The following is a 27,008-nucleotide window of genomic DNA, read 5'->3' on the forward strand; positions in this document are numbered from 1 at the left end:
GAAAACTCAAGACTGCTGTGATTCACTCAAAAGTGAACATTGTGTTTTTTTTTTCAGACCATGTCAAAGTTCCCATTCTAGGTATATACATCCTTTGGGGCTCACACATGCCAAATATATCTTCAATTTAGGACAAAAATATAATCCCATTTAATTGTGCCATAGTAATTTCTCTGCTACTGTCACATAGACGTGATGATTGCCTGGAGAGACTGTTTAGTCCTCTTCCTCAGAAGTTCTCAAGACCAGACAGGATCAAGCTCTAAACAACTTGGTTTCACACCTCATCACTGACACAGATTTGAGCAGCAAGTTGCACTAAATGCTTCCTGAGGTTCTTTCAAAACTACAAGATTATATGTTCCTATGATTTATTCTCCCCCACCTCACCAAGATATACTAGGACTGGATTTCAGATTATTCATGGTGTGCAGATGAGATATAAATAGTGCTACTTGAGCTTTCTGCCTATATCTATGTGCTGGCATCACATGGCTCCCTGAAACACATGAATGCATTTCTATCATTAACCAAAGTTCTTGCACTTTCTATTATCAGTGGTATGATAAGAATATAATTTATGGGGCTTGAGATGTTCCATGAACAATGCTTTATTGATTAACACTTTAGAAGGCTGTCATATACATGTACACGAGCAAGATACCAGCCTGTGACAACTGAAACATTTTCAGACTAAACAGTAAATGTAAAACCACAGCCTTTCCTTGTATCTTTTGTTCTCTTTTCAACTATCCAGACAGCAAACACATTTCTCCTGGATCTCAGAGCCCCTCTGTCTCAGTACTGCTTTCACTAATGAGAGCTAGAAGTTTTACAGGGTTATTCATTCATCTGCCATAAAATATTTTCAGATCTATAATACTCTTCTTATGTTCAAGGAATAAGACCTTTATTTCTTCCACAGCTCCCTTGTGCTTGTATAACTTAGGAACTCTGTTGATCCTTCTCAGAGGTGGAGGTTCACAGCATCACTGCCTGCCTACCAGATTTCCATCTTCCTCTTTATTGAGTCTCTCTGTCCTCAGCACTGACTTATTTTACTTTCCAGTAGTCATGTGAGCAGGCTAATTTGAATAACCGTTGTAGAGATAATACACAAGGAGTTTGATTTAATTTTGTTTCAATTTTATTATATGAAATGTAATTTGATAGTGAGTAGTACAATCATAGTACAGATGGCAAGTGTTAGGCGTATCTTATTACCTGGAACAATTGAGCACTGTCTGCCTTCTATAGTTTTAATTGGCCTTCCCTCATCATACAGTAAAAAATTACAACATTGTTCTTGATGAATACTGAAAAAGGACAATAAACTAACTTAATTCTGATCCAGTTCCTATGGTAGGCAGTGGAGGTGTGGGCACTAACCAACACCCAAAGGAGGTGGAAGCCTGGACGAATGCTCAATAACTAAAGTATGAGTCTCAAAATAATTTGAATATACATATTTAAAAGACTAAATAGTCATAACGGAGCAATTTATTCACAACATCAATTCTTCTGAAGAACCAACATAGCACTCAGCTTCTGTCATTGAGCACCTTCTGGGATCAACATCTCATTTGTGTCACTTGCTTTAGAACTGATTAACTTCAGGACTGTGTTTTGTATGTTGGTCTCTTTGTTGGTCTTCTGGTGAACATTTCACAGTCAAAGAAACCTTGAAAGCAAAAACGAAAAAGAAAAAATTACCAATAATATTATTTATATTAATATTTATAGACTTATAACTGCTGCTGGTTGAACTGGTTGAATATACACACTTCATTGGGTGAACTTCAGACAAGCCAATTAATATCAGTTAGTAAAAAAAAAAAGATGTGTATATGTCATGAGAAAGCGGACATTTGTGTTTATAGGAAACGTTATCAATTTATGAATCCAAGCAAATATACATCATTAAAGTCCTCCTGAAATAGTTCACATTTGAGACAAATCATGGGTTATGTTAATCTGGCAGTGGAGGCTATAATACTGTCTGCTTTTCCTATGTGAAAAGGCCTTGGAAAAGACAGTAATGTTACAGTAATATTTGACAACAGCTGCCAAACCACACATCTACTTCAAGTCAAAATACTTTATATGAGGAAACGTAAGGAAAAGAAAAAATGAGATTAGGTACTTTTAGTCCAAAAAAAATAATAAAAAAAAATACTTCTGATCGAAATAAATGTATTAGCATTACATGCAATCAGTAGTGTCAATAATAATATTTTACTTCTTATATAGTTTTCAATCTTTTAAATCTCTAGATAAATAAGAATAAATTGCCAATCAGTTCATTGTTTAGTGATTAAAATACATTTTTAACATCTGCTGCCTGATCAACATCTACTAGCCAAGTGATTTAGTTTTACCTTCCCTTTTACTCTCTGTTGTATAATATCTCCCCACAGTCGCTGTTTCCTATGTTAATCAAAGTTGATGAGATACTTGGGATTTTATAATATTCTTCCAAGGTAGAAAATTTTTGAAAAATTGAAAGATTTGATATTTAATGATCATCATTTTACCTTTATTTCTATTAACTAAATTCTTGTGAGACTGATTCAGTGAAATCAAAGAAAATGATAGGGCTGTTTTTTCATAAATGGAAAGGTATCTACCTTCTTCAGGGAACCTTAACTTTATAAGAATCTCTCTGGAACTCTCAAATTCCCATGGATAAGTATCCCTCTTCTCCCCCACTCCTTCTGGGTTTGATATGTCAGTCAGATTCTAAGAAGCACCATTCAAGATTTTGTCTAGCCTATGTTCATATAGCCTTTTGCAGACTACTTTTAGATGGGAGATATTTACATGATTTTCTTGACATTATTTTTTCTGATTCTTTTCTTAAACAGCAGCCTGTTTTTAATATATATTTATTATGTATATAAAAGTGTAGATGTATACTTCTTTACTAACAGCATTTTTAGCAAACATATTTTAGGAAGAATAATGCCCAAAACAGTAAGCACACAATAGACTTCCCTGTAACCCAGTGGTTCTAAAACACTTCAGTACAATGAATCAACAAATTTAAAGCTTGGAATATTCTCCCCTTTCTAGTGATTTCTAATACTCTTTCTTTCTAGAAAACTCCGTGAACCGAGAGTAATTCTGCTAAAGTCAATACTGCCACATCATACAGAATTAGGGTCATAAAAGGGAAAAATTGTTGTCTGAACCTCTGGTGAATTGAATAGTGACTTGTTAGATGGGATTTGAGATTAACTGTTTTATACATATCCAAGATAATATAGAGACTAGAAATGCTTTTTAACCTACAGCAGTAATGAGGAATCCAGGTCCACCAAAGAATTCAGATATCTAGCCCAGTTTTAAAAACTTGCTTTCTAATAGTAAGGCACCAGCCAGTTTTACCAAGGATCTTGGCAGCTGTTTAAATACCTGTTTAAGTGCTGAGCAAACATAATAAAAATCATTCTCTGTTCCTAGAGAATTCTATTTTTGTCTTTAAAATGACATGAAAGAGAAGATCGAAGAACCCATCTGAGATGGCAATGAGAGGCTGAAAAAATACCTAGTAAGACCTGAAAGTTCTGTTTTGTTTAGTTTTTATGGATTACCTACATATCCAACTTGCTGCTGTAGTGATATTTTCTTTTGCAATTACCTGAAACAAATCAGCAGGTTATTAAGAACAGATGCAATCCTTTATCTTCATAGCCCAAACACTGAACATTAGAATTAGATACATATGCTTCCCTCAAGGACAGTATTTACTATGTAATTTCTGCCTACTTTTGGCCATATAATCACATGTTTATTCAATGTCCCCACTGATCACAATGACATTATATTTGTTTTGCTTTCAGGTTTCATATGATAAAAGGAAAAAACTGCTAGTTATACAGTAATTAATCCTTGAATGACAGAGTAGCTATGATTATGAACGCAGGAACAAGTAATCTACAAGAATGTAATTACTCTGGGCTGTGTTTGTCAGAAATCATCCATGAAAGGCCGTGGAAGCTACTGAAGGTCATGGATCACAGCTCAGTCAGGCTATTCATTTAAGTTTGGCAAGCTTTGTATGTTTTCCCCTCACCTTTTGCACTGTTGTATGCCGAGTGTGTACACTTGACAGCAGTAAAGATTTCTATCCCTCTTCTAAACATTTGCTTAAGTCAATGGACTCTAATGTGTCCTACTGATAAAATAATTATTTTATTTCAAGGACAGCTTATGAATGCCAATGTACTTTATATATGTGTTAATTCACATTCATATGTATACATATGCAACTTCTTATGCCCAGATTTAATTTTAAGTAACCTGGACTGGAACCAAAACTTCAAGTGCAATTTCTTTTGGACAATGCAACAACAACAAAAAAAAACTTTATGTAAAACATGCTTATCTTAAATGTTCATTTCTTTAACAACATACTTGAATTGGGTGCACAAAAGATCTTCATCTTTGAGAGATGACCTCATTAATGTTTATTATTTTGCCTATGTTATAATCCATCCAGTCTATCTAGAAAAAGTGGAAATCCTTGCCCCTGTCATCCATACTATTCTTGCTAAATCTATGTCTGCCTTCAGATTGTATCTGCTTTTGAAAGATGCAGTAGCAGACCTTCTAAAGAAAAGACCTACTCCATAATTTCTGTTTGTCATTGTTTAGTTAATATTGCTCCAAAGGTGCACGGATAGATATGGGCCATTCATACAGCAAGTAGGTTTTCCACCTGAGCACTTTAATGCACTGCAGACACCTCAGATTATGCCTTTCATCCATGGGTGCCAGTACTGGCACCAACAGTGTTCCTGTAGGATAACATCATGGTCAGATAGAGGATCTGGCTTTAAGCTCAGCTTTGGAGCCACATCTGCATAGCAGCAGAGATTTAAATTAAAAGACTATTTGAATTAGGATTTCTTTGAATTATAAACTTGACATTATTAAAATGACAACAGAGGTGCTGAGTTTTGTCCAGGTACATTGACTCCCCTGCCATGAGAGAGCATGTTCCTTCAATGTTGGTTTTGAATGCTCATCTTTAAATAGAAATCCTATTGATGGAGGGAAAAGCTGCTATCAGATTGCTATGCTATTGGTATAATCTATTTACTGTAAAATGGAAAATGACCCAGGGAAATAAATGTGCTATGCAAGTCTTGGTAAGATAGCTCCAATAGAAAATATTTATCCAAAGACAAACATAGTTTTCCTGCATGTGTGTTACAGATTTTTAAATAATCTAAAGCATGATTGTATTTTGGAGCTGCCAATTGTCTGTGCTGTCATTGCTAATGTGAAGGCAATTCTAAAGAGCATGTTGATGAAAATCCGTGTATGTTTACATCACATCTGCTGGGTATTTACTTTCTTAAGTGGCATGTACCCAGGAACCTAAAAAGAGACTAGGCAGTGATAATTTAACATTTTGGAATAGAGTGTATAGGATCTGCACTTAATGGTAAGGCAATTCCCAGTTCAGTCAGTCAATTAGAGGCATTAGAAATAAATAGGAAGAAGAAATAGGAAATATGAAGAATTTCATTTTCATATTAATCTTGCTTGTGAATAGACTCACTTCACTAAACAAACCACAGCAACAAGAAGTGTACTGCTTTGGAGGGTGTAAATATTTTTGACTTCATGACATCATTCTCATTATTTAATATGTCAAGAAAAAATGAGCTGATAGGGCTTGCACGGTTATTTCTATCACTTACTTGGGCCAGCAGAAATTAAATCTTTCAGGTACTTGCTGACAAGTAGTTGTGTTTGACCCAGATTTCTTTTCTTTTTCATGTCAGCACTACCTTGGTTCTTGTGTCATGTTGGCGTAGGGCACTGCAAATTGGAAAATAGATATAATTTTAATTTCTAAATAGGTAAATCATTTGGTAGATAACTAAGTAAGAACTTGAAAATTATTCATAAGAAATTGCATTACTGTGGAAAGAGTATTTTAACCACTGAAAATGCTTTGTGGCCTTGATCACATTTTGCCCTCTAAACAGTATAAAAAAAAATGGATCAAATGCTTCATTTTCAATAAGAACACTAAAAGCTCACAAAGGACCCTTTGCTAAATCATGCTAACTGCTATGAAAATACAGTAAATAGTAAAGTGTAATATGAATAAGACAGTCTTATTCCTTATAAATGATTATCCCCTAATTATTATTTGAATTTTGTAATAGTGATGCAACATTGAATAAGAAAGTTTTATCTACCTGCAGAGTTAGGTATTAGCTAGAAAATTTGCATAAAGATATATGCAAAAGATTACATTTCATTTTTAATCACAAAATGAATGTGTAGCAATTGAGTAAGTAAAAGTTAAGGTGTGCAGTTAGCATTTCACAAAAGAGGAAGCATAGAAACATGGGATAAAAATAGACAAAATGGGAATTCCCTGGGCACATGAAAAGAATATAGGGAAGAAAAGAGTAAAAATTTCAAGAAGAAACATCATGCAGATAGACAAAAAATTAAGTGACTTTTTCTATCTGACATTATTTCTAATAAATTCAGTTTTATTTTGTGGTGTCAGATACCACTAAAATGTCCAAGACCATAACAATCAATTGAAAAATGTGACTGATTAAGGATTTAAAGATATTATAACCATTTTTTATGCTTTTCTTTCCTTTGTGGCCACCCAATTTGGCCATTTCTTATTGCTATTAACTCTTAAATTTTAGAAGATATTTAAAGAATAATTTTATAAAGAAGATACTTGTCCGAAATAAAAGATCACAGATGTGCTGTGATCAAGGCTGTGCCAATTCACATTATTCAGATAAGTCACCCAATTCTTTAATTTTTATTGAAATATGAAACTTTGGAAAGGTGGCCACCTGAATGCTCATGTAGTGTTGACTCTCACAAGGAGACTGAAACAAGTCAGTGTCCTAAGATATATAAGTGTACTTCACCCATATGAACCATCTGAAGACAAAAATTTAGGAATGTCAGTACTATGACTCTGTGGTACCATATGCACTGAAACATAATTAATTCCAATCATATCTTTATATAGTGTCTTTTTAATATCCAGTTTTGGATTAAGCCAATGCAATTTTCAAATTTTGGCAAACCATCATATTTAGGAATTATTTAAGTGTGCTAAAGTGTCTCATCCTTCATTAAATTAGCATAAATATTTCTTCTTTATAGTAGCTCTGAGATGATTCCAGGGCACCACTGCTTTGGGGTGTTAACTTTAACATTGTGGCTTCAAAAGCTGGCACTAATTGCTTCCAAAAAAACTGGCCTTTCTCACCTCTGTCTCTTTGTTTTGCTCCTGTGCCGCCTACTCCCTTATGCCAGAACAAGTGTTCATGTAATCACAGTCCAGGTTGAAATCAAAATCAACCTAGAAAAAGAGACAAAACTTTTTTTTTTTTTTTTTTTTTTTTTTTTTTAAAGCAGGGATGCCAGGTTACATACACTTAAAATTTAAAACTACCATGTTACTTTAAAAAATGTGACTAAGACACTGGGGAATTCTTACCAACCCATCAGAAGATACTCTCTGCCATGTTACAAGAGCTGGAAAAGCCTCCACACTTGTGCTCTTTCCCTTATCTGCTGAGCTGCTGTAGCTGCTTGGGATAAGTGTTAGAAATAGAAAGGCTAGAAAGGTTTGTTTCTTCCCCCAGTTTCTTTTTCTTGGGGGGAGGGGGGTGGAGAAAGTTTTTGCATTCTTTGAGAATGAATAAAGATTCTTTCCCATAAATGCATAGATATCAAGTCTTTTTGCCTTCATCACAGCATTGGACATAGAACCACTGTTTGAGTTGAATTGAAAATGTAGCACAGAGCACCCGGACAAATCCCACCTAGCCCGGAGTGGGTCAGGCCTGGAAACAGATTTAATGACATACTTTTAAAGGTCTGTAACTAAGATAACAATATGGCTGGCTGGAAAACACACATTAAACAACTTTGAGGAGAGAAAGTGTATGATGCATGATGTACCAGAAAGTAGATAAATGCACCAGATTTCTGTTTGCCTTGCAAGGTATGCTTACAAGCAGTATTTTTCATGGGATTGAAGTGAGATGAAAACTAAGGAAAAAATAGTTGTAGAATGTTTGTTAGATAGAAATAAAGTAATATGACTGTGGATCATCTGCTCTGAACCACTACCTGACTTCAGGTAAGAAAGTGAGATTAAAATCATGTAACTGTGGCACATAATAAAAATATGTAACTGGATATTAATTTGCTTAGGAAAGGAGCGGGGGAAATATTGAACATATGCTCAAGGGGACTTGACCGGTAGTAGAGCTGGTTAATTAAACAAATATTTGTGGATAATTTATCAGAAAATAATTCAGATAAAGGATGTCAGAAAAGGATGATCTTGACTGTTTTATTTGATTACTATGATGTACACCAAATTTATGGAACAGTGAAAATTATTAATAATTTACTCAATGATTTATGGGGGAATAATTACTGATTATATTAATGGACATTATTATTTGACTAGCCCTGACATAATAAGTAGTCTTTAAACAGTCCTGGTTATCACTAACAAAAAATAAGCTATTTGTAACCATGAAGACAAAAAAAGAAAAAAAAAAAAAAGAGGTTGTGTATAGATATAAAACCCAAGATATTTCATTTCAAATACAAAATGAGTCTTTTTTTTTACCTTCTTTTTTTGCATAGGGCACTAGTCTAGATACTGTGCTTCTTACCTGAAACGTTATATCTGTCAAAGGATACATGATAATACAGAAAGCACTTAAAGCTGTAAAAATTGCCAGAATTCATGCAAATTTATGTAATATATTCAAAAAATATTAAGAAACACATTTAGCAATGAAGAAAAATGGATAGGTCATGTGCTTATGACGACAATTTTCCTGAATATGTGCATTATTTTCCAGAAGGAAACTTATATTCCTATTGTCTTGGGAGTTCTCTGACTCAAAGTGTACAAGCCCTCTTTAGGATAGGACCATCTGAGCTGAGCTTCTGCAGCCATAGCTGCCTCATAGCTGGCTGGCATTTTTTATTTTATTTTATTTATTTTTTTTTTTAATTGAGTTTTAAGAATGAGGGAGGGATAATGAAAAGTCAGCTACACCAGACATTTACCAATCTAGAATTTCATTATGATACCTTTATTCCTTAGTGTCATGGCAGAGATGAGAACAGAAATATTTATAAGCACAAACCTCATGTCTCCTCTGATTAATATTGAAATAGAAATGTGATTGGGTCAGGAGAAAGTCAGTAACTCCAGTGATGAGTTACTACCACTTACTGTGTAGTCTGCCAGTTCACCTCTGTGTCTAATGATCTGCCTCTAAGGAGAAAAGACTACTTACTATGACCAGTGCCTTTAAAAAAAATCAGATGGTGTGGAGTGGATGAAGAAGATGTAGCCATCATGTCCAAGCTTTTCTGATAGAGCATGTACATTGTAGAATGTGTGGGGAGTGGCTGTGCTGCTGTGCACCACCCCATACACATTCCTGCTGTGTCAAGGCTTCTGAAGATGTTGGCTTTGGATTTGATAGACTTGCATTCAGCTATCTGTAACCAGTGAAACCAAAGGCCGGTTATGTGTCTGTGCATCTGTATTTCCTATTAGTAAAATGTTTGTAATGAAAAAAGGCGGCATTTAGACACCCCACATAAGACAGCTATGGAAGTCTTAGTATGTATGTATTTATTTATTTATTTTGTATTTTGCTAAATGCTCGGTAACTACCTAGAAAATTAATGTAGCACCTCTGAAGTTAAATGCTCCCTGTCTACAAGTGATTGTGTATTGCCTTCAGGAAGTGATTCTGATGTCTTTTAATGGACTCTACAAAGGAGATACCATTCCTTATACTTCATAATAAATTATTAATAATTCTACAAGAACAAGAATTAACATTTTTGACTACTATTATTCAATGGATTTTAAAACCTTTGCTGTGATGAGAATAAGTGGAAACCTTCAAATGCTCCTGTGTAGGTTTATATTCACCAGGTTCCAAAGAACTCTTGAAAAGGGAATTTTTTATTTAAATAATTTATCACCAGGGTCATCATGAACTCTACATGTAAAATGAAAGTTGATTACAGCTTGCCCATCTCCAAGCATTCAAAAAGATGACTTAGGATCCAAAAAAGTATGTCTAGCATAAAGAGAGAGAAAAAAAAACAAATTTAAGATAGGTTTGTGTTTCTTTTATATTCTTACTTTTCTGGAGTTCTAGACAATGAACTTTTCACTACTAATATGGTTAACTACGTTTAGCTGTCAAAATGCATCCAGCATTCTGACATTTTAAAGTTCTTTCCGTTTCATGGAGTTCAGGACTGACCCAATTCTTATTTTTGTTTTAATTTACTGTTTTATCAATACAGATTCAACTGTTTTACTTTCCATTTAATGAGAAGGCATATTTCAGTAGAAAGATAAAGTTTCTAATGCATAAGGATTTTAAAAATATATAAAAGGTGTTGAAGACATTGTAGGAAAAAAAGAAAAAGAGAAAAAAAAAAGAGAAAAAAATCTTAACATGAATAACCCATTTGTTTTTGTAAAAAAAATAAAAAATAGAGAAGATATCCTGTATGAAATAGATTAACCAGCATTGAAGATAATGCCTGCAGATTATGTGTTTCCTTACATTACTGTGGGTCTTTGCAAGTAAATATATGAATGTATTCTTCTAAAATTTATTTGCTTTGATGGACAACATAACTATGAGAAAACTTCCTCAATCTGAGAATTTAACCTCTAGAAAAGAATATGTATCCCCAGAGATGAGTGACTTTCCCTTTCCTCATGATGATTTTCCTGTGCTTTGTTCAGTTATGACATCTCTTTTCATGCATCTGGACCTTCAGTCCAGAAGCCTTCTGCTCCTTCATCTCACAGAGAAATAAGGGAAACAAAATTGCACAGTGAGACAAACCTCAGTGATTTGCTCTCCATGAGGTGAAGCACTGTCTCTGCAGAAAGATCTTCCTGAGCTATGTAATGCAGACTTCTGATCAAATAACAAGTTTAATGTGTGTCAGTCAACCTGAGATACTGTAAAAACTCTCAAAGGTACAAAGAAATGTTTCTGAATAACAGTTGAGGTTGGAAGAAACCTCTAGAGGTCATAATGACTTTGTTCAAGCTGGGTCATCTAGAGTGGATTTCCCAAGTCCACGGCCTTTGAACATCTTTTGAACATCTGCAAGGGGAGAGAACTACAACCTCTTTGAGAAACTTGTTCCAGTGGTCATTCTTTCTCACAGTACAAAAGTGTTTCCTGATGTTCAGAAAGAACCTCTTGTGTTCTGTTTTTTACCCATTGCCTCTTGTTCTGTCACTGGGCACCACTGATAAACATTGCAGTGCCAAATTTCTTCTCTGTTAGATCTTACAGGCAGGTTAATGGATGTTTGGTTAAATTCAGATCATATTGTCTGGTAGGTAGCTGTGGATTTATCAGTGTTTTACAAAAGTCCCGTTTCCACATGCAGTTCTATGTTCATTACTATACTTCTGATAAAAATACTAACTTCAAAAGGTCCTAGTCACGAATTTGTCATCCTGGATCAAGTGAAGATAAACACTAAATTCAGAAGTACTGCCAAACAGTAGACCCATGCCAAGTCATGTCCCCACAGGCTTCTCTGATAATAACTAATTGCTCAAAAATCATATATTCAAAATAGAAAATAGATCTGATTCCACAGACTGACATCACTTAGAGGAAGATATGACACACTACATCTCCCTGCTTTGGTTACTTCTACTTGCCAGCATCATGTTTATTCTTGTTTTAAATAATTGAAGTGCTGGAGCTTCTGCTGTTTTAGAGAGGAGATTGTTTCTCACCTGAATACAGCTCTCTCTTAAGTGATTCCTACAGAGATGAATTTTCTTCTGATTTTCACACTCCTTTGTACTAGACTAAATCACATTTGACTCCTTCTTAATGCCCTTTGATATCTTTGAGCATTTATAATGTGTTCAATTAGTTGTATAATGGCAAGCTATACAAATGCTGGGGGAGGATCTTCTAAATGCAAAATGGGAGTTAGGCATTGATTTTCTGTAAAAGCAGAGCACTTAACTGCACAACACTCTGCTTTCCCTGGGCCAGATCCAAGTAAGGATTTAGTCACCTAAGACAACAATTGGGTAGACACAAATTATCTAAATCCATTCAGTCCCAATTAACCCTTGGGGAACCTAAATTCAGTAAGGAACTCCCTGTTCCACCCTCAAATTTCCAAGCACATAGAGTTGTGCTTCTGTCAATGCTCAGCCCAGCTGAAGTCTATCTAGTCAGCTTATGCTAGTCAGCATTTGCTTTCCTTCCTTTTAAGTTCTACTCTGAATTTATATATATTATATAACATTATAGTATATTTATATATTATGTATTTTCTGATCATTTCAGCTAGCAAAATGCATTGATTTTCTGAGTTTTTGATCATATTTAGGTATCTTTTTCTGGGACATTTATTGCTTTTCTGCATACATGTGGTATTGAGTTTTAACAGAAATTGAACATTTTAATGTACTTGTTTATATGTATACATGTATTATGCTAAAACAATGTTTGATTTATTCAGTCATGTCACAAATGTTTGTCTTCACAGACCTTTCCTTCTGACATATATATCTTTGAAATGTCTTATTTTAGGCTATTAACTTGTAATTTTAAAAGGTAACCATAATTGTTTTCATTAATAACTACTTCCTCTCTGTAGGTCAATATAAATATACACCTTCTTTATGATTTTGTGATTCTTTAGCCATAATGATATTGTTTTTCTCACTCACCAGAAGAAAAATGCAAATGTTATGCTTTCCGGGATGACCTCTTACTCTGTTTTGATGCATTTAGACATTGATAATCTTCATTTATGTTTATAATCTATGAAAATCCTTTCATGAAGGCCACTTCAGGTGGCTTTATGTGTAACATTTCCTAATATGCTTTTCAGAGGGCTTTCTAAAATTTAAATATATATCAGCTGTCTCACTCCCTTCCACTGGTTTCACAGTTCTTTCAGGAAAATAATCAACTTTGGTAAAAGTTCTTGTTTGCAAGCACTTGTGGAATATAGCTTATAACATAATATCCTTATTAAGACAATCTGTGTCTTGAAAGATGTTGTGTTGAATACTGGATAAAAAAGACTGAACTTCAGTAGTGGGGCTCTGTTGGGTAGCGTAGCTAGTTTACAAGGCTTGATTCTGGTTTCAGAATACAGCTTTTATCCCAGAAAACTGTTATTTGTTTTGTTTTATTTTATTTTATTTTATTTTATTTTATTTTATTTTATTTTATTTTATTTTATTTTATTTATTTTAAATATAATTGAGTGTCTGGGTTGTTTCCAAAAATCTCAGTTTGACTGACCTTTGTAACTCATTGACCTATGATCACTTTCATAAATCAGGAAACATTTTCTTGCTCCTTACTTAGATAACTTCAGAAATTAAGTTTAATGCTACCAAATACCAACTAATGCCTCTTTCCTTGGGATTACCTTGATGTCCTACAGTGTGGGAAGCAGTTTGTGTTTCACAAACACTTCTGAAACATCTGAGGATCAGCTGTGTACTTGCAGACTGCAGACAGTGTGGTATGGATTAAGAACTGTTATTACTGTGAGAATGAGTTGTTGGTTGTTTTGTTCTTTATGAACAAAAACCCTGTGGTGACTTCTCACTAAATTATTATTTATCAACAGATAACACTAAATTGAAATCTCCATACCAACATAGGCAGAAATTCTGTCTGTAATGGGGAAAGAATTAGAGTTGTTTTTTCGGTCTTTTTTTCCATACTGAGTCCTTTCATTATTTGTTCCAGTTTTTGTCCTTTTTCAGCCATTTTTGTTTCCTTCTTAAGAAGCCTGATCCTCCTCCAGCAGGGGTCAATGAAATCTTGCCATTAACTGTGAAGGAAATGAAAAAAACATGCCCCGAGATACCATTACAGGCTATTCTTTTTTCTTTATTCTTATACTCTTATACTCTTCTGTTTATTGTTTCTGTTTGTGACTGTTCTCTTATGTTTCAGCTCATTGATTTTCCTTCTTTGGTTCTTAGTAGCTTTACTACTCACACTATTTTCCTTTCTAGAAAGGAAATAAGTATTTTGCTGTACAAACAGCTTGTTTGTTGAATTTGATGCAACAGCAATCACCGTCCCTCCATTCAGTAAGGTTAATATCCTGTGAACACCAGTTTTAGCCTACTGTCATACCCTCTTATGTTCATGGCTTATGAGGGGATCACATTTTATTTGCAGGACTTATCAGAGTTTTCTTCTTCTGGTAATTGCCTGACCTGTTATGACTGTTGTTTTGAAGTATTTACTGACTCACAGATCTTTCTGCCTACTTTATCTTTACTCGTTTTTATCAGCAGAAGCTCATTGGCATTTTCTTTGTCCAGTGCCCACACGCAGATTTCTCATTAAAAGTTCCCATATTCTAATGATGGGCACTTTGATCTCTGTAAGGTTTTCTGGTAGCATTCAGGGGGAAAATATCTAAAATTAATGATATGTTTTATGTGGTAGTGTGCTGTTTTTACTACATATTGAAAACAGAAAGCATTTACTTTCTTTTGCGCCCCATGACAGTAATATGTTTCTGATGCAAAACCAAAACTGAGCTAATTTTACAACATGCAAAACTAACAAAATTGGCTTGAAATAACCCCCACAGAACTTTAATTTTGTTTCAGAATATGCCTTTGTTTGTTCTTGTACTGCAAAATGCAAAGTAAATGCCATTAGTGCCTTTACACACTGTGCTCTGTGCAATTTATGCTTAGCAGCAACAGACTTCAGCAATAAGTGGCCACATAGTGAGATGAACAGTTATATAACCACAGACAGTAATTGGATGCTATTAATGAGATTTTGGGATAACACCATTTTTTAGCTCCAGACATAGTTAGCTTTTTATAATTTCAATTAATGCCACATATAGTCTTTTTACAATGTATAATTATTTTCCTAATCTCCAGTTATGCTCTACAGAGTAACTGAAACAAGGACCTCTCTGCTTTACCTTGATTTGCACAAGTACCCAAGATTATGTAGCACAAGTACGGACTTCTAGTATGAACCCCTGCATATGGATAGGTGAAAAGCAGTGTCACCTTATAGTCAGTTCTAAGAAAAATGGTACTCTTGAGAGCCCTAATTCTTTTGTTTGTTTGTTTTGTTTTGTTCTCCCTGTTCCTGTGAATAACTGCTTGTACCCCTAGAACAGGTTGGCTTCTTTTATCACACCTACTCAGATACTCTGGATGGCCAGAAGCCAGAGCAGAAACAAGCATCTGTTCATACTTTACTTTTCTTTGTTATCAACTTACAGAAAGGAAGAACCTAAAGCTGGGGTTAGGTCCTGCTCCAGACCTATCTTTAAGGTATTATCCAGCATGACAGCTCTCGTTTGTCTGTAACTAAATGAGCTCAGGAACTGTTCTGGGACGTTGGAAGGTTAAAAAGGCACACCTCTAGTGTCCACAGTGGGCAAACAGACACAGAGCAAAATGTGTAGCAAAGCAGAAAAGCCTAGCCTTCAAAATGTACAGTTTTGCACTGAAAACTGTCACCTTGCCACATGAGTAAGAGCATGATCTGACCTGATTTCCTCCTAACTGCGGTTATTCCAAATGAAGTCAGAGGGAGCTGCAGGTGCTCAGTGCTTTGGAAGAAGGTATCAAGCAATGAAACTGAACTTGCAAAGAATGTTTTTAAAATGAATGCCAGTTGACTATGTTCAACTAAACATCTCCAATTGTGCTGCAGTTAGCAATATTTAAGTGACTTCATACCTATACAATCTAACACAGCAGTGCAATTGAAATAAAATATTCTAGGAAATTCAAGATTTTTGTTTGTTTGTTTGTTTTTCCATTCCCTATATTCTACTTAAAGTCACGGCACTTTATCTGATTGGCTAATCTTTTATTTCTAGCCAAAGTCTGTATCTACAGGATTTAGTTTTTAAAGGAAACTTATTGCTAGCTGAAAAGCCTGGAATTTTAGAAAAAGCAGTAGTGTCCTAAGACAAAGCTATCTTCTTGTTGATCATTTGAAGTCTGAAAGTCTTGTTTTACCTAGCTTACTAAGAATTGCTCTTTCTAGCCCAGGAGGACACCTTCTGTAAATAAGCATCCTCACTTTCCTTTTCCTTCAGCATGTTGCATGCCAAAAGGCTTGGCAAGTTCACTAGCATTCCATCTCCATCTTGAGCACTTTAAATGAAGGGGGAATTTGAACAAAAAATAGGTATATGGCTACAAGCCTGCTTTTTTGCAGATGCTATCATGCAGTCTGCATCCTTGGAGGCCGTCAAGACCAGACTGGATATAGCCCTGAGCTACCTGGTCCGATCTTGCAATTGGCCCTGCTTTGAGCAGGAGGCTGTACCTCCTGAGGTCCCCCCACTCTGAATTATTCTGTGGTTCTGTAGCTCAATATTCTTGTTTTTAAAAATTCTTGCACATCTGGAATGACAGCAGGGTTTGTTAAAAACTGCTTCTCTTGCTGCATTCTTCCCAGTGTGCCAGGGAAGGCTGACTTCAGAAGCTCCTGGTTTTCAAGAGGCAAGATTCCCTTGGCTTTTAACTCAAGAAAGACTGGAAGCAAGGTAACATGCAAAATAGAACCTACAAGAACTTGCATAAGACTTCAACATTATTAATATACTAAAACTAAACTTTTATTGTATTTCAGTTGTCTACAATGCAACACCCCGTTTATATTTCAAGAGAACTCTCTCTTTTAATTTCCGAATATATGTATTATTTGTATCTGTTATTTTGTATCAGAACTACTTATGGAATCTAAAATACAGTTTATAGAGGAGATGGATTGCAGAAGAAAGTAATGAAGTTTTGCATTATGTTTTTTAAAAGACAGAACTCTTTTTGAACCTAAGATGAGAAGAAAGTGTCTCAGTGGTTCTCTAAATGTGAAGTTATTATAAAGAAGAAATTCAGGGGATGAGCTTTAAGCGCTTGAGCTACTCCATACTAACTTCTTTTGCAGAGTCTCTTAGCAAACAATAAGTGTGAAGTAATTTATTCCACTTCTGAAAAGCTTGGTAAGTTCACACCTTAGCTTTTGAAATGGAGGCAGTTATCTCACATTGACTATGCTAAGCATCTACAGGAGTAAAAAGTGTGTTGTAAATTCATTAAATCTAATCAATGTTGCTTTATAAAAATATGTATTTTGTGCATTTTAGAATATTCAGACATCTTTTGGAAAGAAAACCTGTGTGACCAGGATCAAGGTAAAGGAATGATCAGTGTCACCTTAAACACATGCCAGTGGCCGTTCCTGAGGCATGCAAAAAATCTTTCAGAGATTCAGCACTGCTTCTGCTCCAAGTCAGTAGTACACCTGAAACTGAAGGGATGAAAGACATTGACTCCTGATGGCTCTTGAACAGGAGACATTTATTGCCCTTTTTCACTACTACACATACTGTCCCCATAGCCCCATGCACTGTCCACACGCCCAAGGCTGTCATACAATTGGTTAGAGATCCTCAGACACGCAGCTTGAGCCAGCCAGCAATTGGCCACTGCCCAAAGCTCATCTTTAACACTAGCCAATTTACTTTATCTCAACCTTTCTCAATTTTTTTTTGTTTCTACAACTTGTTTCCTCATTACCTCTAATTCAGGGATGCGTGAAACAGTGCGAAGCCACCTGTGAATTCCTTTCCCACATGAAACCCCTCATATGGAAAAATAACAGAAAGCTGGGAAACATTAGATTGATCTGAACATCGAATTCTAGTCCTCTGCTGCTTTTATACATGCTTTTCTTCCATTGTATTACCCCATTAAACAAAACATTCTGATATGATGGATTACTTTGTGCCTTGCCAGAGAAGGTGTGACAAATTCAGATCCCCCCAAAGATCCTATGCTGTGTAGGGTAGAATGAAAACTGACCACTGTGGCAGGCTCTGCCTCACCGACAGCCACAGAGAGAGCCTGGAGCTCCTGCCCTGTATGGGAAATACCTCTAACTTTTTTTACTCTCCTGCTACTCTCCATTAGGAGCTGCTTAATGAGATAAATAAAAGTATAGCAAAAACCAATGGCAATAGCAGTGCTCAGTGGTCTCTAGCCCATTCAAGAATTATGTGAAACCCTCCCGAAACATTAATGTTGACCACACATGGGACCGTGTTTAATCAGTTTACAGAGAAATTTAGCTGAGCTGGATTTTCACTATAGCATTTTTTCCTTACAAAGTTATCATCATTTTCTGTCTCTCACTAAACCAAATACTGAGAGAACAGTGTTTTTGTTGTTGTTGTTGTTGTTTTGTTTTGTTTTGTTTTTGTTTTTGTGGCATTTTAGCTCTTGTAGTCCAGACTGGAGCCATGATGGGCAGAAAGCTTAAAAACTTCAGGGAAAAGCTAGCTATAGCTTATGAATCTCTAAAAATTTCCCTTTCACGTAGTGATGTTTGTCTTCATAAAAAGCTTTGTCTGTTTCAATTTCAAGACAATATGATGGTTGTGGTTAGAAAGAAAGGTGAGCTAGAACATTTCAAAATGAATGACCCAAACACTTGTATCTTAATTTAAAGTTTGGAAGACATTTTTGCAATTTATGTCTATGCTCAGAATTTATAACTAGGTATGATTCTTGCATGAATAAACAATATTTGTAATGAGTTCATAAGCTAAAAAATCAGTCTGTTTCAAGTCAACAAAGTACATCAGTAGAGCTAACTACAAAACATTAAGAGCAGACTATTCCCAAATCACTAGAATGGCTGAAAAATTAGGAAAAAAAAATGGGAACAAAAAAGCAGTTCTCTCTGTACAAATTCAGATTCTTCATCATTCTTCTCTAATTCTATCTGAATTTCACTTCAGATGAAATCTGAAATTCTCACCTAATCAGGTGACTTCAGGACTGAGAGCTTTGAAAAAGAGGACTGTCATCAGCAGCAAACTTAGAAGAGTTGAGACATTACCTGACTATTAGGATATGCAAATACATACCTCAGACTTTACAGGATGGAGCTGAACATCAGACCAACTATGGCTGTGTCTGTACTGCACACCAGTGAAGGAATGGTGATCTCAAATTAGTTATGACTGCTGGTAGGTCTGGAGCTGGAAACTGCCTGTCCAAACTCATACAAAGCTGAGACATTTATCACCTGAGGTGTATCAGTCTGTGGGACCCACACTGCAACAACACTGTACTGTGTTGCGTTTTCTAATCTTGTTATCGTGGCAACTCTGTGTACCACATTCATTATGTCATATATACATGTTCTGTATGACTCAAATACAGATTCTCAAATATCAAGTGCCTGAAACATTTTAAAGATTATTTATTTCTCTAACACTTTGTCTTGGAATATAATGTTGCTGTTCCCTTGACTCCTGTAAAACAAAATCAGAGGAGGGACAGAAGAGTTCCAGGTCTAAGGAACCCCTTAAAAGAAGGTATGAAAATGTGACTGAAAGGATGACACTTAGGAAATATTTAGGAGGATTGTCGTGGTTCCGCTCGAGTGGGCAGCCGAGCTCCACCACAGCCGCTCTCTCACTCCCCCTCCTCAAAGAGGAATGGGGAGAAAATATGTGAAAGGGGCTCAAGGATTGAGATAAGGACGAGAAAATCACGCAATAATTAGTGTAACGGGCAAACCAGACTCAGCAAAAGAAGACAGATAGTAAGATTTATTGCTCATTACTAACAAGCTACAAGGATAAGTGAGAAAGGTATTGGAAACATACAAATGAGGATAATGAAAACTGAATGCCAGTGTAAGATTTGAAGTATAAATAAAATCTTTGAAAGATTTTATATAAAAAGTTGTGACACAAATCAGAAATGCCGAGTTAACAATAACAATATAACAATATAAATGGCCATCAAGAGGCTTACTATTGAATACTTTGATTAATGTTACTGTTATTTATTTATTTACTTACACTATACATACCAAAAAAAGCTTATGCATTAAGATGAGACATTCACTCAACAGGCAGTAAGGGTACAAGCAAACAGTAAAAGCAATTCTGGGCAGCAAGATGGGCAGCAGTCTTGAGATGTTTGCTACTTAACCTTTATCGACATTTTGTGGGTGTCACCAAGAAAATTTTTGAAGGTGATTAACCAGTGACTTTTGCAGGTATTTGTGGCTGGGTTAGACTGCAAGTGAGAATGGGACATTTGGGTGTGTTAGGTCATGAGTTAAAGGATTCAGCAACAGGGATGATTGCATTGTAGGAAAGGGAGATGTGTGTACCATGCAACTCTAGATGAGAGTGACAGACAGGTTTTCACTGTCACTTCTAAAGACTTGCAACCCCTGGCCAATGCATCTCAAATATACAACAGCACTAGGCATACTTCTCAGGTTATCCCATGTGATTGGTACTCAGTCTGAACACCCACGTTAACCCTATTTACATCATCTCACTGATAAGCAGTATTTGTGTCACAGCATCATTGCTAATTTCACAGCAACCCAGGGCTAGCTCTGAGAATCTTTTTTTTTTTTTTTTTTTTTCTTTTTCGCACTGGGTTTTTCATTTGTTTGCTTATTTGTGTTCTTGTTGGTTTGTTTTTCTCCTGTGAATGGCATTTGTATCAGAGCTACTCTGTCCTTTTGAGAGCATAGGAAGCCACAGATTTCCATTCATATTACTACAGCAAAATGGGTTGCAGTTTTCACCAATACCAGGGTTGATACATCACTAAAAATGCGGACTGTAAAACTTTACTAGCGGACTGTAAAACACTTGTTCTAAAACTTAGATAAGGATCTGATTTAACTGAAAAATACCTTTAGAGGCAAAAAGGGCTACAAACTAGCTGGGACACATAAAAATGTCCCAATTACTATTTCCCTCCTCTCTTCTTTCAGATGAAATCTTTTCCTTCTTGCTGCCTCTTCCTTGATTTTTCTTTCCCAGGCAGCCTCTGGCCCTTCCAATTCCCCACCGTGATGCAGGGTACCATCCTCAAGTTCTGCTGCTGCTCTCTGCTGACAATGTCTCCTCACTGTTCCCTACTGCCACCTCCTCCAAGAGGTGCCCAGCATTTAACCTCTTGGCATAACCTACATTCTCGTGGTCTTTCACCCTGCAGGGATGCTTGGGAGCCTGTGAGCAGCAGCTAATGATGTTTGGACAGTCTGGGAAGATGTCAAGTGTGAAGAATGTTAAGTACAGTGTAGGGTTTTGCACTCACAGTATGGAGACGCAGACCCTACTTTAAAAAAAAAAAAAAAAAAAAAAAAGGACTGCCAACAGAATTTTTGTAAATCTATGCTGAACATTAAAAATATAAAAATAAAAAAATAATAAATAAAAATCGAAAAGATTGAAAATCAAAGTCTTTTGCGATGAAGGCAACTTAATTGTTCTTATTGTTTGATTCTAATCCTACTGATCCTTTAATGAAACAGGCACAAAATAGAAAACACTTTAAACTGAAAGCTCCTTTTATCTGCGATGTTAATAGGGACACGTTGTACACTTCAGTTTTTTTCCATTCATTTGCTCCTAGATAAGCAGTATGCTATTACTCTCTGGTGATGCTGTCTTCAGGGACTATTTCTGTCCGGCACTTGGGAGAATGCATTATGAGATGTCAGCACGTGTGAGCAGAGATAGTATGGCTTGTCATGTACAGATAGGCCATATTCTGCTATAAAATGATGGCTTTGTCTTTTATCACTGTCACAGTCTTACTTAACAAGCTGTGACTCTGTGGTTCATCACAAAGAAAACTGTCATCCCTAGATACTTTCCTTGAATGTCCTTTCATCTTCTGTGCAGGTAGGATCTGCCGTGTGACATCAAGCAGAACAGTAACTCCAGATGGACTCTGCTAGTACAGCAGTATATTAACAAAGGGGTTCACTGGCACAGACCCAGGCTTTGCACCTTAGATTAGATTACAGGAACAAGGAAAACATACATGTATGTAAGCTTTTAAGCAAAGCAAGACCAAGTAATATGTCATAAATATAATTAGAAAAGGAAATGTTAGTAATCCATCGTGTTTAAGTGATAATTTATTTATCATGGTGTTATTCTGAGCAACAGATAAATCTATTAAGAGTTGCTTTGGAAAGCAAATAAATAGTGTTGGTGCAATTGAGTGATGACAGACAAAGTATTCTGATGAATCCAAAATTTCTGTAGTTGCATTTCTCCACATAATAAAGTTTAAGATGAAATCTGTATTACCACTATCCTGCACTACAGATGCTATGATGCTGCACTGTGATGCTGTTAATAATTTTTCTAGATCTAAGCACTTCTATTCATAAAGTCGCTGAATAAAGAAACATTGTCCGTTGCTAGGATCAGAGGCAGACACCTAAAGAGAAAAGCCCTCAGCACTTCCAGAGGGCACACACATTAAATAGTTATACAGGGTGTTTAGTGAGTGCTTTGCACCAGAGCCTGCAGGTCAGAATTTCTCTGGCAGAGCAATAAGGACATATTCTGCTCACTTCAGCATTTTGTACGGCCAAGGGACATATTATACTGCCAGAGCTGTGATTCTGCAGATCAGATTAAACTACTTTGTGGACATTAAAGTATGAATATTTCATGTGAGCTTTTACAGGGCTGAATTTAAACTAAGGTGCTGAAGTACTTCACATTTCTCTTTCCCTGGGATTTTGTATTTTTAAGCTAGTCTTCCCTTGCATAAAGTTGGCCTTCCATGGGACTCCTTTTTAACTGTGTAAATGAGAAAATCAGAAATATTAACCCTCACGAAGTGCAGGCCTCCAATCCCAGTGCAGTAAGAGGAGGGGGAAGAGGAAAGAAGTATCTATCAGTCAACAAAGATGTCTTCTGAGGGTTTAATATTACAAGGAGTGGAAACAGAGTAGTTTGTCCATTGATGGAAAAGTGCCGCATTCACATATAATAGTGCTGCCAGGGTTTGAGGAATGCCAAGGAAACCTGTGTGGACGTGTTACCAGTAAAAGTGCCTGCTTGGCTGGTGCTTAAAAATAGAAAAGAGGGTGTTGAGTACACAGAAACTGATGTTGAAGAATTTTTGACCTCTTTATTTTGAAAAAGTGTCATCTCCCTCTGCCTGATTCTGAGTGTTCTCACCCACCAGTGCTCAGCATTTGAAATAAAATATAAGTCCTTGGAAATAAGGTTACAGATAGTCTTTACTCAGATAATGTTTCTCCATTGAGACTTAACACATGCTTCCCACTTGTGACTACTTTTAGCTATACTGATGATTGGTACCATTAAGTACAAATATGGACCATAAGAGTCATTTGAGCTCTGTCAAGGAAGAAGGGAAATCAGGCCACTCAGTTTAAAATCTACACACAGATGAATGTGAATGGGCAGTGAATTCACCTTTCCTATTCCGGATATGCTGCCAGGGGAATACCCAGCTCTGAGGGTCCAATTCAACTTGCTTTTGTGCATAAATTAAGCTCTACTGAAATTTCTGGACATCTTCTTTGCCTCTCCCTGTCCAAAAAAAGCCTGTATTATGTATGTGCATTAAGAGACGGACTCTGAGACTAAGCCCACATTCACCTCTAGGAAAAACATATATGCTAAGATTAGGTAGCGTTAAAGAAAAAATAATTGTGATTTTTTTCACTTGCTACATGGTAAGATTCATTTATCACAGCAGCTCCATCCCCTTGGGCCTTTCTACTTATTAATGGTCCTGGTTCTTGGTCTTATCCTTCATTAAAAATAGATTTTGTTTTCATCCTATGTGTAATCTGTCTCCCACAGAGATTATATAGTCTAAGTATGTGGTAATGAAAGTCCTAATGCAGTGACAAAAGGATGAAAACTGCCATGTCTTCCTGAAGAAAATCTCACATAATGCCAGTTTGAAATTTTGTTTTCATCTTTTACAGTTGGACCACCATGGAAGTTACATAGTTTGCAGTATGGATGAGTTCTGCAGCTGGCATTTTCTGATGTGAAAGTCTACTGCTTCTTAAAGCAGAAGCACTAGTGAGTTTTGCAATGCTCAAATTAGGTACCGACTTCTCCTCTACAATGCAGTGAAAAAAGGGAGATCCACAGAAGCAAGCATAATGAGAAGAAACCCATCTGAGATAGTTCACCGGGAGGAGAGGTAAGTCTTAACTCATTCCCAGAAGCTTAGCTGTCTTACTGATACTGTGTTAGCCCCAAATTTTCTCCTGGAAGGAGACATTCAGCAGTTTTTCCAAACATGAGCAAAACTTTTCAAAACCAGCTGGTGGTAGTGCAGCCCATTTTTGTAATAACTCAGGTGAGAGCCTTATGACTGGGTCACTTATCATGCATGCTCTTTTGCTTCCACTTTCCATCTCAGAGGAGACAGCATTTCTCTGTGTGCACAGATTTGCAATAGGCGAAATGTTAACTCTGTTGCAATTCATAATTTTATATTCAACTCCAGTGAGATCAGAATTAAATCCTCTGTGTGTGTGCATTCACACTCATTTAATCTGATTTAATATTACACACATTTTGTAGCATTCGCTGGATATCTTTGGCTTGAAAAATGGTATACAACATATTATTTATCATTTTTCTGCCATCTGTTTTGTATGTTGCAGTAAGTCAGTGTACATAAAGGTTTGAGGCTATAATAATTCAGGCAGAAAAAATTTTGATTTAGATATACCATTAATTATGACACTGCTGTGATACCGACGTGTCTTCACAGTATATTAATACTTTCTGAAAGTGATGGCACTATAACATCATTTACTATAACCCCCTTTGTTTTTTCAATTTAAAAAAAAAAAAAAAACTTGTTTTATTCTGTCTATGAAATCAAATGATACGCTGCTTTTCTTTAGAAGAAAAACTCTCAAAACAAAACTTTATTTGCCAATTCTTCTTTTCAAAAATTATGTAATAGTTCAAATGAGAGCACAAACCAACATAAAACAGCTGGTGGGAAACTTTATTCAACATTAGGCACTTTCAAGCCTGAACAGTGTAATGTGCATGGCTTAATGCATCATATGTCTTTACTAATTTAAGCCTGATTGTGCAAAAAGGGCTGTGTAGGGAGACCAGTGGACAGCTTCTGTTATGGAGTCATACTGAAGTTAAAGGTCTGCCTGTGTTCACTGCATAATGGAGCCAGAGTTATTTTTACTTCCCATTTTTTTGTTTAAAAAGTAATGTTAAAACATTCAGGTGGAAAACGGGTTTATGCTCACAAAATGGCTGTGCACATAGAAACAGTTGAGGAAATTATTATTCTCTGGGGTAGCATTTTGAATTTAGACACTAGCATCAGCTTTTGAGATTTTTCGGATTTTCGGAGTTTGAAAAGACGAGTCAGGAGATTCGGGGTTGCAGTTAGATTTTTTTTCTTTATTTTGCCCTTTTGGAGCCCATTTATATCTCTGATAATGCTGCATTTGTGATACATTTACAATTTCAAGGTAACTGAGAAAGGAGTTGCTAAAGTTTTTGGTAAAGCTGACTTGAAATATTTTTGAAAGGTGAAGAAAACCCCTTGATGTTGATTTTGATAATGTAGTATTTAATAGAATGTCAGCAGAACTAAATTTAAACATAAATTCATCAATGGATAAACTATGGCTTAGAAAGGGAAAGCAGTATTTTATTCAGATTTTGTTACATTCAGTGACTTGAATGTAATCATATGTAACAAATATAATTAAAAGTGCAAGTCACTTAAACCTTTTATAAAATGATATGTATTTATCTGAGGTGAGAAAGGACATTTCAGAAAAATAAAAAGTCATGTGAGTTACTTTTTCTATGAGATAATTACTGACATATTTCAGATAGTGTCAGTAACCATTTCAAGTGATGTCAGTAACCAAGAAATTACATCTGTGTTGAACCTTTACGGTGTAATCCGTACTTTCATCTGTCCATAAAGCCAGCTGAATCCCTGCCGTCATCTACAACAGATTCTGTATATGAGACACGGGACAAATCTGTAAAGTTTGGGCACTAGTACACAAGTAAATGAAAACCTATCATATACAAACACTGAAGGCCAAATAATGACAGTCTCAGGGTACAGATACATGTAGTTGAGTGAATGTTAATGATTAAATCTCATTTATAATTTATCTGTTTATTGTCATTTTGGTATTATTTATCTATTACATAAATATCTAAATATCAACCTTTCACGAACAGAAGACAGTTTGGGGTCAGTACAAATATAATAAAACTGTTAGATAGTTCTTATAACCAACAGATAAAGGTAGGGCAAAAAAATGGCTTTCAGAAATAACTTTTTGTTACTGCACAGCAGTGAAAATCCATTTCAAAACACTTTTTTTTTTCTCATTTTTCTGGTGGTTAGGGTGCTGTTATCTTAATAACAGATTAGGTAGTATCTTCCAGACCCAGAGCTGCTTCAGAGTGATCTCTGAGCCATGCTCCCCCATGCGTGGAGACCCACCAGCAATAGGGTAAAGTACAGAACCTGCTTGGTTGAGCCAGGATTACCTCCCAGCACTGTCCATGCTGCATGTACCTGCATGGCCAGCTCTGCATGCACTGAACATTTTGCTTACACCCCAAACAGTCTCTCTCCATACTATCCACGTCCCTGATGATGGAGAACTGTTTTATTTGGTACTGATTAGGCTGAATTATTTGGTTCTCAGAACGCTTCTTGATAGCATTCAAGAAAGCTTAGCAAAATGTATGGCTTTTATGTGATATGTGGGAGAGATTAACCCACTTCACACATAATGAGAAAAAAAAAAAAGTAATTCTGAGACATGAAGTTGGTATTTTTTTTTTTCCCATTTTTATTGATTTATTGAGAGGCATTGGTTTATGTACTGGAACTCTACTTTCTGTAATCATAAGGAGTTTATTCTGCTGAAACAAACTACTTTCTTCAGCCTGCAAACCTGCATCTCTTTAACAACACCACATAAACAATTTTTAGCGTTTTCTGTTCCTGAACACGACAATCATTTTTCTAAAACCCACATGTGCTATACTTTTTGTCCTGTTCTTCATGTGAT

The sequence above is a fragment of the Anas platyrhynchos genome, chromosome 7 (genome assembly GCF_047663525.1).
Source record: "Anas platyrhynchos isolate ZD024472 breed Pekin duck chromosome 7, IASCAAS_PekinDuck_T2T, whole genome shotgun sequence".
Taxonomy (NCBI): domain Eukaryota; kingdom Metazoa; phylum Chordata; class Aves; order Anseriformes; family Anatidae; genus Anas; species Anas platyrhynchos.